The sequence below is a fragment of the Nipponia nippon genome, unplaced genomic scaffold (genome assembly GCF_047370975.1).
Source record: "Nipponia nippon isolate SJK-2023a ecotype South Korea unplaced genomic scaffold, ASM4737097v1 scaffold_1, whole genome shotgun sequence".
In the NCBI taxonomy this organism is placed as follows: Eukaryota; Metazoa; Chordata; class Aves; order Pelecaniformes; family Threskiornithidae; genus Nipponia; species Nipponia nippon.
This window is the reverse complement of record NW_028262290.1, coordinates 126,143,080-126,156,641: the sequence shown is the minus strand read 5'-3', so window position 1 is coordinate 126,156,641 and position 13,562 is coordinate 126,143,080. Positions and strand designations below refer to the sequence as shown.

Here is a 13,562-nt window from a genome sequence, read left to right as displayed (position 1 = left end):
TCAGTTGACATGTCTTATTTTATTTTTAAGCCTCTCTGTGCTAGAAAGACAAAACAAAAGAGAAGAACTAACTTTGGTTCTGCTACGTAACAGAGTTATTTGAGAGATACTAAAGCAAATGTGGTTTTTGAAAGGCAGTGCTACTAGGCCTCGTAACCATGATACAATAGAATACAGTACCAAGAGGAGCAGAATTCCTGTGCAGACTTTTCTGATAATCCATGTAGATCAGAAGGATCAGAATCATGCAGCTTCATAACATTAAGTCTAGCTATTATAACTCCAGATGTTATTGAGTATGTTATATAAGGAAGTATTTGCTCTGATCCTTTTAAGTCATTGCATTGCTTTGACTATTTGGAACGAAGTTAAAATCATCATTTGACTTCTTTGCATCACATTATTTTACCTGTTCCTACTATTTTTCTTACTTTTTCACATTAAAATAGAAAAGTAATCCACTCAATTTAGGCAACAGAGATTTATTTTAATTGAATTGTATATCAAATACTTCAAGTGATTTCTCAATATGTTTTTATTACCAGAGATGAGCAAGTCACCCCCCTCCGAACCCTACCACTTTTGAATTTTAATAGATTTTGTATATTAATGTGATCAGAAGAACCTTACAATATCTGGGAAGCTAAGAGGGCAGGGCAAGCGCAAAGAGCCTTCAATGGAACTGTGTGTTGACAAGTTGGGTCTCTCCCCTCGTCCTCTCACTCTACTGCTAAGGAGTGGAGGGACCCTCACATAGTCTAATTATCTTTGCTTTCCATAAGAGGTAATCTTACATTTCCAAGAAAATGAAATTATATTAAACCAGTGAAGTGAGCCAACCAATTGTCAGATTGCTATAGAAATGCAAGGATTTGCTAAGCCACAGACAAACCTCAATCCTGCAAACTTCTGCATATATTTAACTATTCCAATCCCTCCCATCAGTGGAACGACATCAGAAAAAAGTTAATTCTTTTTTAATTCATGCATACAAAAGTAGGGCCTATCTCTTATTTCCATGACTCCATCCAACTAAACATTCAGAATGTTCCATAACAATGAGTTTTAAACAAAGAGAACTGCTATTCTACCAAAAAGGAATTAAAATTTTATCAAGGGTGCTCAATTTGAAGGATGAATCAAAGCCCCGAATACTTGACCCGCACCACCATATACCCTGTATATTTGTTTACATAATCCAGAATTTGGCACTTCTTTCTTTAAAAACAAAACAAACCCACAAAACACCAAGATGCACCACATAAGAAGAGAAATGTATTATGAAACTGTAAACATAAGATGAAGGTACTCTAAGCATATTGCCAAAGACACACTAAGACTTCCATCTTTTCTTTCTGACATCACATCTTTAAAAAAGAATAGGATTGTTCCAGAGACAAGAACATACTTCTTGGATCTAGAAATGGTATTAAAAAAAGCCCATAAACTTACTGAAAAAGACAGCGTATTGAGAAAGAGAGGCCTATCTCTCCCTTAGTATAAATCCAGTGACTTAAGGAGAGTTACATTGCGTATTAGTTTGAGCTGTAATACTAAAGGACAACTATTGCAGCACACTGAATCTGTTTATTTAGAGGTATCAATTCAAGCAATGAGGCAATTTTGCATGCAAGCCCCTAAGAAACCTGAATCCAAACACAGCTTGCCTGTATAAGGGTTGCATTCCAAAGCCTATGCTTAAGCCAATTTTACAGATCTGGAGTTGCAACTAAACATAAATCACCTGATTCACAGCAGAGTGTTTTGGGTGTGTTAACCTGAAACGCTAAGAAAATTTCAGAAAATGTGGGCCAAGCCATGAAAAAATTTAAGATTTGCACACCCTTCTTCAGCCCCAAGTCACAGATGCTGGCACAGTTCTTGTGTCTAAGTATCTGCATTAGGCTGGGACCTTGCACTTTCTGCCCTTCTAACTCAGACACTGGGCATCTGTAGCTTCACAGATCTGTTGCCTTCATTTATGCATTACAGAAATATTTGATTTAGCATCTGAGAAAAGACTCTGCAAACCTGTATTTCTGGCTATTCTGTTTCACTTGGACTTGGGGAGAATATGTGGTAATCTTGTCTGGATAAAGACAGAATTTAAATGGGGAGTGCTAGGATTTCTTTTTTACACTCTTCAGACAGCTAAATTATACTTAAAATGGGCTAAGAAGACCTAAAGCACACACAGCTGTTTGGTGTTGCTATGTAGATTCTGTTGCTACCACACGTGAAAAAAAATCCACATTTTATTTCTCACTTAACCTACCATTTAAGTTCACAGAAAGCATCAAATGACTCAGGTGTTCAGCTACACGAGCATCTGCAGTTCCAAAAGCAGTAAAAGTAAAATGGATCTCTATGTCTGAGGTCAAGTGTCAACCATATTAACAGAACTGTTATGAAATGCTTAAAGTTGCATGTAGAATAACGCTTCAGCAGGGACACAGAAGAAAGCAATGCAGAGTTCACATTTAGGTTGCCCCACTGTGCACTGTTTGACACTGATTTTTGCAGAGCATTACCAAGACCAAGACTGGTCATGCTACTAAATTGGTAGACTCAGAAAACCAAGACTGTTGGAGACCCAAGAACAGCAAAAAGAGACTGAGAGTCAGTATAATTCAGCATCCGATGGCCTGAAGTGAATAGGCCACTTGCTTTTATAAGTATAGGCTGAGAACTTAGTTCCCACCAGAATATCTTTTTCTTGCATCCATAAGACCCTTCAGTGTTTCCCTACAACTTCCTCTACAGATGTAAGCAAGTTGGTTTTACGCCAATTTTTTTTTTTTTAAAAGCCCAAAAGACTACTAGTAGAAAGCCCCTTGATGTTAAGTTTGCCAACTCACATGATTTCAGGATTCTTTTTCCTCATTGAAAGCTAGGAAAAGGTGGCATGAGCTGTTTCTTAGAGGGCTACTGCACACTGAAAAAACATGTAAGGCAGTGGATGCACATACACGCCTGAGGGGACAGAAACCTTTTAATTTTTTTTCCATGGAAATCTATTTTTGAGAATATTTTCTGAAGTTATTGCTCTGACTTGAACTGCATGGGCAATGACCTCTTATTAGACATGATTTAGTACAAGATTTTATCTCTTTCCCCCTAAAATTCACTATAAATTTCAAATTTGCTATTTATTATAACAGTATAATGTTATTTGACCTTTCCAAAATGACACATTCAAAAGTCAAACCGACATTCTAATTACAAATTAAAGTTTCCTTGTCACTAGAAATTCTTACCCATATACAATTTTAATACATGTCCGTTCAGCAGCATGAGGCACACAACTGGAAATGTTAAAATCTTGGAGCCTAGAAATGAGCTTCTCCCACGTGCAGCTTTTTCTGGCTGAGCTACAAACCCACAGAAAGGATAGCTTGGTATGATTTGTGGTCATAAACTTCAACAGAGCTGTATGAGATGATGCTCTAAGAAAAATGTTAAGCCTCCTCTGCTTAGCGGGGGAAGAATGAACCTCAGCTTTTCCTTACTGCTGCTGTTCTTAACTAGTGTAGAGTCTGTTAACTGGAGAAGAATCACCATAAACTACTAAGCTATTCATTAAATAGTTCTGATCTCTTTAACGATATTGCCAATAACATGCCTTAATGAGACAAAAAAGGCATTCCAGTTCAACAAATCACTTGAGAGGTTGTCCCCTTGAAACTGAACAGAATTTAAATAGGACTACTGTGAATTAAGAGATACTCTACATAACCTGTACATAATTAAGAAAGCTTGCAAGGCCCCATCCTATCCACATAGATGAACTTCTTGCAAATGTAAACCTAAAACGACAGTCATGGTAGCTTTGTTTTTTTAGTGGGTCTTTTTTTTTTTTTTAAAATAAGAATGGGAATTGATATGGACTTAGGGGTGTATAGAACTAAATAGTTCAGTTGACTTAAGAATTTCATATTATCATTATTGGCATTGATGACTTGGTAATGGAAATTAATAAGAGCAATAATGGCTATATTTTCTTTGCAGCTGAGAGCTGCTTGCTAGCTTCTGGAATAGAGGTTGGTGGTTTAAAACCACTTCCCGAAAAACAAGAAATCAGCATAGCTTTCATTGCTTGTTAATCCCTGAGCCTTTCTACGGAAACCATCAAGTCTCAGGTGGACAAGGGAACTGATGGAGTCTTCCCCCGCAGGTGTGCAGAGCTCCTCTAGCATGCGGAGATCTGTGGCAATACATTCCCTCCTGCAGGTGCATCTTCTTGTAAGTGGGGCTCCCCATGCAAGGCCAATGAAATTCAAGTTATCCAACTGCCCGAGCTCATGTTTCCATCACATTCAGTGCCTCTTCTGGTAAAGAGACAGGGAACAACTCTTTTAGCAAGAACTGCAACCCAAATGGATAAATCCTCCCTCCCGTAATTCCAGGCTGGTGGCAGGTGAGGAAGAAACACATGGCGACCATGCTGCTGGGCATGCCAGAGTCCTCCACCCCCATACTGGCTGCCCAAGTGGCTGTCAAAGTTTGACTACACTGCTGATCAATTTAAGATTTTAAATAGCATTTAATTCACATTTGAAATTATTGAAGATATTAAACACAACTGTTACAAATTATTTGACAGTTACCTTAATTAGACGAGGTCTGATTTAATATTTCCAGCACAGTTGAAACTCTTACTTTACTGGGGGCCATGGAAGTTTCTCAGCATGTTAGGTCCAGTAAATGAAATTGAGTTCAAGCAAATCTATTAACACAGTCCAGCACTTTCCACAGTTCATTACAAATAATAATTACTTTCTGAAAACTTCCTCCTTCATTATGAAGAACAGATCTGACTCAGTAAAAACAATATCAGTGAGGACAGCTCAGTTTTTGCTGAAAGATTCTTGAACTTGCAAGAGATTTTTTTTTTGTACCTGCTAGCTGTTGCCATACATATCAACAAGATTTCAAAAACTGCCCAACTTCTTTCAGACAAACTATCAATATTACATCAATCAATATGCTATCAAAATCAGCTCCCTACATTATTTAATAGAACTGAAGTTGGCTAAATAGATAGAAGACCCTGCAAAACTGGAGATCTGCCTACCACAGGCACTTTAGAAAAATTTCTATTATTTTAAACATTCTCTAACAACATTAGACATCTATTACTGTGAGCTTCCTAAAAAGGGCTAATAATTTAGAATGAATATAATTTCTTCTTATCTTTGTGATTTGGAAGATATTAGCCCAGCTGGGGTCTCCTCAAACAGATATTTGATATAAAATATTCATAATTCATTTGACTATAACTGAGGTCAGATGGCACTATTTCTGTTTCCAGATGAATCTAAAGTGAGCTTTGTATTGCTGAAAATGTGCTGGCATAGCTTTTAACACAAAGCCTCCTTTAATAAATTACAATAAAGTATCATGCAACTGTTATTTTTCTGAATATTCCTGTGACAAAATCTTCCTACTAGAAATGCACTAAAAGCTTATACAAATCACATGAACATTGTTGGAATAACCCGAGGAATATTTTAGGAGTATTAATTGTTAATATTCTTTCAATGCTAAGTATCATTAAATACTGCCTACCTGAGATAGTTCTGTGCTGCTTTTCCTCACTACATTGAAATTTTTGGATATATTTAACTTAGAAAAAAATCAGGGCATAGGAGAATAAGCAATAAAAACAAATTAATGTTCTACACATCTGTATTATCTTCCTAAAATCTGTAGAGCTGTCTGGGTGTGCATAGTAGTATGCATAGCATCATCGTTCATTGCCTTCACAAGGTTAATTTCAGGCTATTTAAATAAATTTTCTTCCCTGCATGCTGATGATAGCATGTGATGACAATTTTGCTTCAAGTAAGTCACTAAGAGCAAAATGGTGGAGTTTTGTTAGGTCATCTTGGGGTGCTTGTGCAGGGTAGTGCTGCCAGTATCATTTTGCTTGCAGCACCAGCACTCCACAGCGCTTTACCTGCTGCCTGCCTTTCTCTGCCAGCAGAGTTTATATACATTTCACACACTCCGAGGCTTTCCACAATCACATTTTGATTGTATCTGTATTGTTAGAAAGATTTCAAATGTTGCTTTGATTTTTTTAATGTTTTTTTCAGCCTTTTAGTGTTTGTTTACTATATTCAGTAAGTTCATTCATGCGAAGGAGAATATCTGTGTGGGCTATTTATGTGTAGTAATGTCCTTCTTTAAGCCCACTGATTCTTTTTACCTTGAAAACCTGTGTGTATTGGGAAGGTAATCTATTGCATGCACTGTTAGTGTGTAGAGCTAAACGCTAACATGAAGGATACTCGCCTCATAAATGGATCTGACCATAGACAGGCATTTCTGCAAGGCACTGTACTTTCTATACGACATATCCAAAGAGATGTCAGAAGTCTAGCTGCTACTGAACCCACAGAAACCCAAATGGTGGGCTGCTAATTAGCATTGAGTAGGTTTGTCAGCTGTACCTATGTAAGAAGATATCTTTTATGTTCTATAACAATACTGCAAAGGATTAAAAAAAAAAAAAAAAAAAAAAGGGAAAACCACTGTGAATCTATAAATGTATTGAAAATTTTTACTTTGACCTAATTGAAAAGAAAAAGAGTTAATTCAGAACCTTTCTTAGTAAAGAATGAAAGATGAGAGAAAAATCATACCGTGTGGACCAATGCAATTTCCAAGTACTCAGTGCTACTAAGATTTGAGCCAACAGAAACTAAATGTGTTATTAGGAGGTTAGTGCAACTGCCCTAGCACTGCATGTGGAGAGGAGGACTAAATAACCAGTTTTACAAGGTAGACAGACCGTGGTCAGCATTGGCGAGACAAATGTTTGTAAATGATTACATCATGTCTTGAGCTCTAAACGCCTGTAAGGATACTAGAAATAATGCACTACAATGGCTTGACAGCACCCATATTCTGCTGCCATTCCCTCAGTCAGAGAGGGAGACAAAAAAGGAAAGGATTTAAATATACCTTCACATATGCATACGCACCATTTTATAGTCTGTTTGACTTGTTAGAATTTATCCTTTACAAACACAGGAATTGCAAAGTTAAATAGGAGGTTAGGTAAAGTTTCATGTATGCCTGTTTGTTTTTCCTTCTTAAAGAAATAAAAATGGCTACCGAAAATAACAGATGCTGCATGAAGGGTTGAAGCAAAGATATTGTTTTTTTCTGTGCTACCTAGAAGCAGACAAGCTCACACAACTTCCACTTGAACAATTTGCTGCTCACAGCAGCACAACTTACCAGTAATAATAGAAAAACAAAGGAGCAGTGTGCTTGCTATGTAGTAGTCACATATCTGGCAAACTAAACGCTCCTGATAACATGGCTGGTTTCGACAGGAGGTGAGTGGATTGGCTTTCACAGGTAAATACTAGCAAACAAAAACTAATTTGCTAAACATTGCACTATAGAGACAGTAGACCCTCAGGTCGCTACTGAAAAATGACTTGGCTTAGCGAGAAGAGCACTGATATTGCTTGAGGTGCCAAGACTGGCCTTGTTCCTCGTGCATTCACAATTGCAGATCTTGCCAAGGTTCCGTGTTTTATGACTTTTTTTTTTTTTTATTGAATATCGATCCCTAGTGCAAAGATGGGTAACAGTATTGGAAAACACAGCCATTATCTCCCTCCGTCTCCATAACTTACTATACTCCATAGTAAACAAACTGAGTAAACAAGGTCAGCAAGAACAAAAGAAGCTGAGAAAATTTTCATGGCTTTCATTTGAATGAACTGTACTGTCCATCTGCTTTTTCAATTACAGCATAAAAGTAAATAAATAGAAGAACCACTGTGAAGTAATAATCAAAGAGTAAATTAAGCCTAGCTTTTTTCCTTTGTTCTTAAGAAAGCAGTTTGAATATTCAAAGATGGTTTTCTAACATAAACCCACTTTTTAGGCTCTATCTCATTTGCTTAAGGGGAGAACTGAGGAAGACACTGTCGGTTGGCATTATAATGAACAGAACGCATAAACAATACACAGTATAAAAATTACCAACATGAGCGAAAGCCCAAAGCCCTTTGAGATCCTAAGTATATGCTACAATTTCAAACGGCCATGCCCAGCGTTAGCAGACACTCCCAGTCAATCTCATTTTTGTATCTCCTGTAACTGCTTCAGAGATGAAGATACTATACATTACCAAACCCCAGGAGCTTTTCAAGCTTTACTTGAAAAGCAAGTGTTACATTATGGTTTTAAATTCTGAAATCTGCAGGGACTATAAAACAGAGTAAATTAGTTGGCTGGGTAATAGAGCCAGGACCTGATCCCATAGTGATGAAAGAATTTCCCATGATTTTCAAACAACTGGTTCAGTCAGCCAGCTGAGGTATTAAAAAAAGAAATAGATTGAGCTAACCCCAACTTTTCAAAATAGTTGTGACCTTTGCCAAAGCAGAAATAGGGAAAATAATTAAAAAGAAAAAAAAAAAAAAGAGAGAGAGAACAAGTGCTTTTTTTTAAATGCTCTAGATAGGGACTCAAGATGTCTTACCTTTTTTCCTTAAAGAAGTTTTAAATGGATATAATTTTAAGCATCAAAAGAGACAGAACCACATTATCATAGATGTTAACAAGAGGCAAAGTTACATAGTAATTGAACTTTCATAAAAGCCTCCCTTACAATACCCATTTCAAATTACAGTTGCATTTTCTTATTTCACATTTGATCCAGACCCTTGCCAACTTCTTTAAGCTGTCACACCACGCTTATGATTGGAGTAACTCTTTATGGTACACATGTACAAAGCAAAACCAAAAAAAATTGTTTGAAGGGAACATGTTCATGAGCATCAGACTGATGAATTGAAAGAAGTGGTCAACAAAATGGGCAAGGAGGTCTAAATATATAAGCATACCAATAATGCAGCTTCATGTATTAGATTTTTCACCCCTAAGTAGGCTTTGCAGAAATGTGTTGCTAAAATCACTGAGAACGCAGGCTAACCTACAGAATGTGGCTTTGCTATATAATGACATAGCCCTACAACAGAGCAAAGCTTCTCCCCACTTTCAACCCCAGCAATTTGATTCAAGTACAATCTCAGACACTTCAGGCTTTGGTATTTCTAGCCAATCTCTTTTGCTGCATTTTCTCTGAATGTTACCAATCATCTATGCAATTTCAGCTGCAAAACTAATCTTTGCAGTATATTACATGTAATAACCCCTTTTAAAAACTGAAGCCCTTATGACCTCTACTGTATTTCAAGAACTTTTCATGATCTAATACCAAATTGAAATATTTCCTTTATCAAGTGCAAATATATTTCTTCTTTTTCAAGTACCACCATCTTCTTTAGTTCAATGAGAGGCAAAAGCTTTGAAAGGATTCCTGTAGCCCGATTAACATTTTTGTAATTGCGAGAATTTCTAGAACTGCCACCCGGTTATAAAAAGAAATCAAAATAACATGGAAGGATATTTGCAGACAGGCACAGAGAGGTAGAAGCCATATGACTCTGAAATAATTCTGCACTCAAAGGCTCTCATTATTTTAAAATATTTTATAAAAATAATTTATACAAATTGTCTCCTAGGAAAAAAAAAGATGAAAAAGGACAGAAACAGGACAGAGGCATGGCATCATAATGAAAATTTTAAAAATCTGTTTTCTACTTAACATTTCATTTCTTAACAGAAGGAAGACATTTATTAAGAAGGGATGCAGGATTAGATTCCACAATCATCCCAGTTAAAACATGTACAGACACACATTCACATGCGCGCACACACACGCTTTCTGTTGAAGGACCTTCAGCTGAAGCAACTCTGATCTAATCTTCTCTAATGAAGCAAGAAACCATTAATTCTGATTTTGGTTTTGGAGCAATTCTGCCACCCACAAGAAAGGTAATGCTGGGAATGACTTTTTTTGTGTGTATGAGATGGTGAAATCACCCTTTATTTATGGCAACACACTGGATAGATTTAGAGGTATTTTAAATAAACGGTTTCTGTAACAGAATCTAAAAGGGTACAATCTAGCACAGAGCAGTTCCTGTAAGTTCAAACAGGATTTTTGTATTATTATTATGTATACATGCATTAATGATTATTCAGTGCTTCAAGATATGAACTTGACTGCCCAGGAGGCTGCAATGTTCCAAGTATAAACATCAGGCTCCTGCAGATTTCAAGATCCTATACATTGGCTTGCTCAGCTGAATTCTTCTGTCACATACAGCATCCATTATATATTAACTACACTTTCTTATTGCAGATGGCTGGTGATAAAACTCAATTAATAATCCACTGTGTTTCTCAAAACATTTTAAAAGCACAGCCTTATCATCACCGATTCATCCTGCGTTAAATGAAGGCAAACAGAAATGCTATGAAAGGCCTCCGCAGTGTCTAACCTAGAAGGAAATATAACCTCCTAAAAACAAACCAGTGACAACTAAATATTTTCACTGAAACTGCTGAAACAGGTTTTGTTGGTTGGTTGGTTTGTACAATGTGTGTTTTCTTTAAAGAGGTGGTGAGATTTGGGGTGTGGGGGGGTATTTTTTCTTCCATGACTCATCCAGCATGAATCTCTTCTACAAGAAAGTGTTCCAGAAATAAAAAGTGATACTCAGAATAGTAGTATGTATGCAGATGAATTACTACACAACATTGACTGAAAAAACCCCACCGAAAACAGCCAACATGCAAACAGAACTGTGAGGGTATTTTCAGGCAAAAATTGTTTGTTTTTTCCCCTTAATAGTTCTATTATTTTATCCCATAGGATATTCATTTCCACCCCAATATATTAGGTTTCCTGTATAATGTGAACAAAAACATCGAGAACAGAAGTTACTTAAGACAGTAATAGGTCCACAGAGGGCAGCGGAAAAAAAAGAAAAAAAAAAAAAAAAACAACACAAAAAAAAAGGAAGAGTACAAGGTTCTCTCTTATTTTTTCCCTTTTCTTTGTAAATTTTGATTTTTTTTTTTTTTTGGTTGTGCTTCTTCACCGAGGGCAAAGTCTGGGGGTGCACAGGGGAGTGATTTTTTGGCAGTGGGGGTGGAGGATTGGCTCCCCTCTCAGTTCCAGGCAGGGTTTACTGAGCCCTCAGGACCAGTGCTCACTGTCCCATAACTGCAATATCACTGCAGCATTTCCTCCGGTTCAACACCCTTTCCGTACGGTACCAGTGCACGGCACACACCAAAAGCTCTACCCCCTTACCTCCCAAACGCTGAAGAGCACTTTCCACCGGACCCGAACAGACTGGCCACCCAGCCCGAGGGGTGGCCACGGGAGCCATCACGCTCACATGATGAGCCAGCTCCCATGAGCTGCCCACGCTGCCAGGCCGAGGAAGGCGCGATGCTGGCGAAGTGGCCGAGCCAAGGCAGCAGCGACCAGCTGGACCTTTTAAGGTAGAGGTGGCAGCGTCCAGCTGTGACCATTGGCCACAGCAGAGCCGTAGCGCTGAGCAGGACTAGAGGAGGTGCCCTGTTATCAGCGTGCAACATCAGCGCTGTGGCACTGACAGCCACCCACTGTTTCTCCTCTCGGAGCTGCTGAGAACGGTCGCAACTGAGTTTTATCTTACATTAAATTATTAACTGGAGATAAATGCAAGCAAAAGTTGCTTTGGGGTAGGTATGTATGTTTTTAAGTGCAAAACATCTATCTATTAAAACATTTAACAGAAATTTATTATTTTCATTGGCTTTTCGCTTACTCTATAACACACACTACATCATTTTGTAGGAATTTTATTATTATTATTATTACAATTCCGTATTTCTGTTCAACTCAAAATGATGAATGCAAAACCAATACAATAAGTAACAAATGTATCCACGGTGACCAAACAACAAACGCTAAAGCACTACACAGTGAGTGAAAATTAGCAGTTATTGAAATCACTCCATCAAAATTCTGGTGCAACATGAAAGAAAGGCTCATGCAATTAAAAGGGTCACAGTAAGTTTAATTATTTGAAAGCTCAGCTCAAATAGTAGAATATACATAGTAGAATGTAGTAGCATAGTAGAATATCTCAGCCCAAAATCTTCTTGGAGGCTACAGCTTTAAAGAGAGCAAGAAACACTATGAACGATCCCTGAATTTAGCAACTTTTCTCTCTGATGGTTAAGAAACTCACTTAAGCCATTAATACTTGCTCTATAAGAATAATACTTCCAGAGGGTTAGGTCTTACTTTCCATGGTAATTATTTCAGTATTTATTTCAACCTTAACGCTGTACACGTGTTCCCACTAGGCCACCTGACATCAGCAGCAATTAGACAAGAAGGCCCAGAAAACAAGCAAGATGCATACAAACACAGAAATGCTTTCTTTTTCTTCCCTTCCTATTCTTTAGGTGGTCCAATAGTAGCATGCACAGAGGGAAAAATACCACAGAATTCTTCACTAATATTAAAAGGAAATTATTTTTTTCCCCTCAGAAAATATAAAATTCCAATATTGTCTGTGTGATGGCTATAGCAATTTTAAGTCAAAGTAGGTGTGCGAGGTACGCAGTCAAGCTTTCATCTGGCTCTGTGCAATACTGCTTTGTGCAGTAAGTGTTACAACAGGGACAGGTGAGATTACAGCCTTTCTGGTTTCCCACAGACAGAGTAGAAAAACACCCAGGAAAACCACAGGTAAACATTATCCCCATTAGCTCATGCTTTGTTACGCAAAAGACAGAAACAAGAACATTCATTTAAAACTTAATATTAAAGGAAGTTTCAGACTGAACAAAACAGACTGAGAACCTGCCTAACAGAAACTTTCAGTTCTGCTCTCAGAAGTGAAATTTCCTACAAAGCAGAGAGAAACCACAATCCAGTTTGTTCCAATTAAAAACTTGTGTTGCACCAGAAAACAAATAAGCATGTGAAACAGCGGTTTGTATTTTTTCAAAGTAGTAACACCAAAATAAGTTTTATCACCATCACATGTTTCTGAAAATTACCGACAGAAAAAAAAAAAATGATGAAATTAAATACCATATAGCTAACATATACCTAATACCCTAACCAGTGTAACTTCAGGAAACCATAACTTCTAATCCTAGTCACATAGGCAATTGTTGCAAAACTGTCTGTAGAAAAAGAAAACCCACCTCGTGCTTGCAATGATATTAAAGGTAGAAAAATAACCCAAAAGAAATGAGCAAAAAATTAATCTAATGCCACATTTTTAAATGGTGAAGAGACTTAATCCAAAGTACTCAAACCTAAAACCACAATGCTTGTCTATTCTTCCTCATTCTTTGGAAAACGTAGCAAAGCTAAAACATTGCAAATTTATCTTTGGAAGGGACTCTGAGCGGTTCTGACAACTCAGCCAATTTATATTTTTTCTGTTAGGACAGTTTACATCAAAATCAATCTGCTTTCATAATTGATGGGTTTCACTGTTAAAGACAACACCTCCCCCCCAATATTTTTAATTTTATGAAAATAAGTAAATAATGCTTAGCATGTCATAAAGCATAGTACTTTTGTAACAGGGCTCAGAATATTACAAAAGTTCTTCTCTTAAAGCTTGAAGTGAACTCCTGATTCAATATTTAATGAAACTGAGAAAGCT

General features: G+C 37.2%; 1 protein-coding gene across 11 annotated transcripts in view; it reads right to left on the bottom strand.

Moving 5' to 3' along the window:
* Positions 1-13,562, bottom strand: part of ZNF385D (zinc finger protein 385D) — a 439,008-nt gene that overhangs the window by 153,767 nt on the left and 271,679 nt on the right. The gene's annotated exons all lie outside the window — the stretch shown is intronic.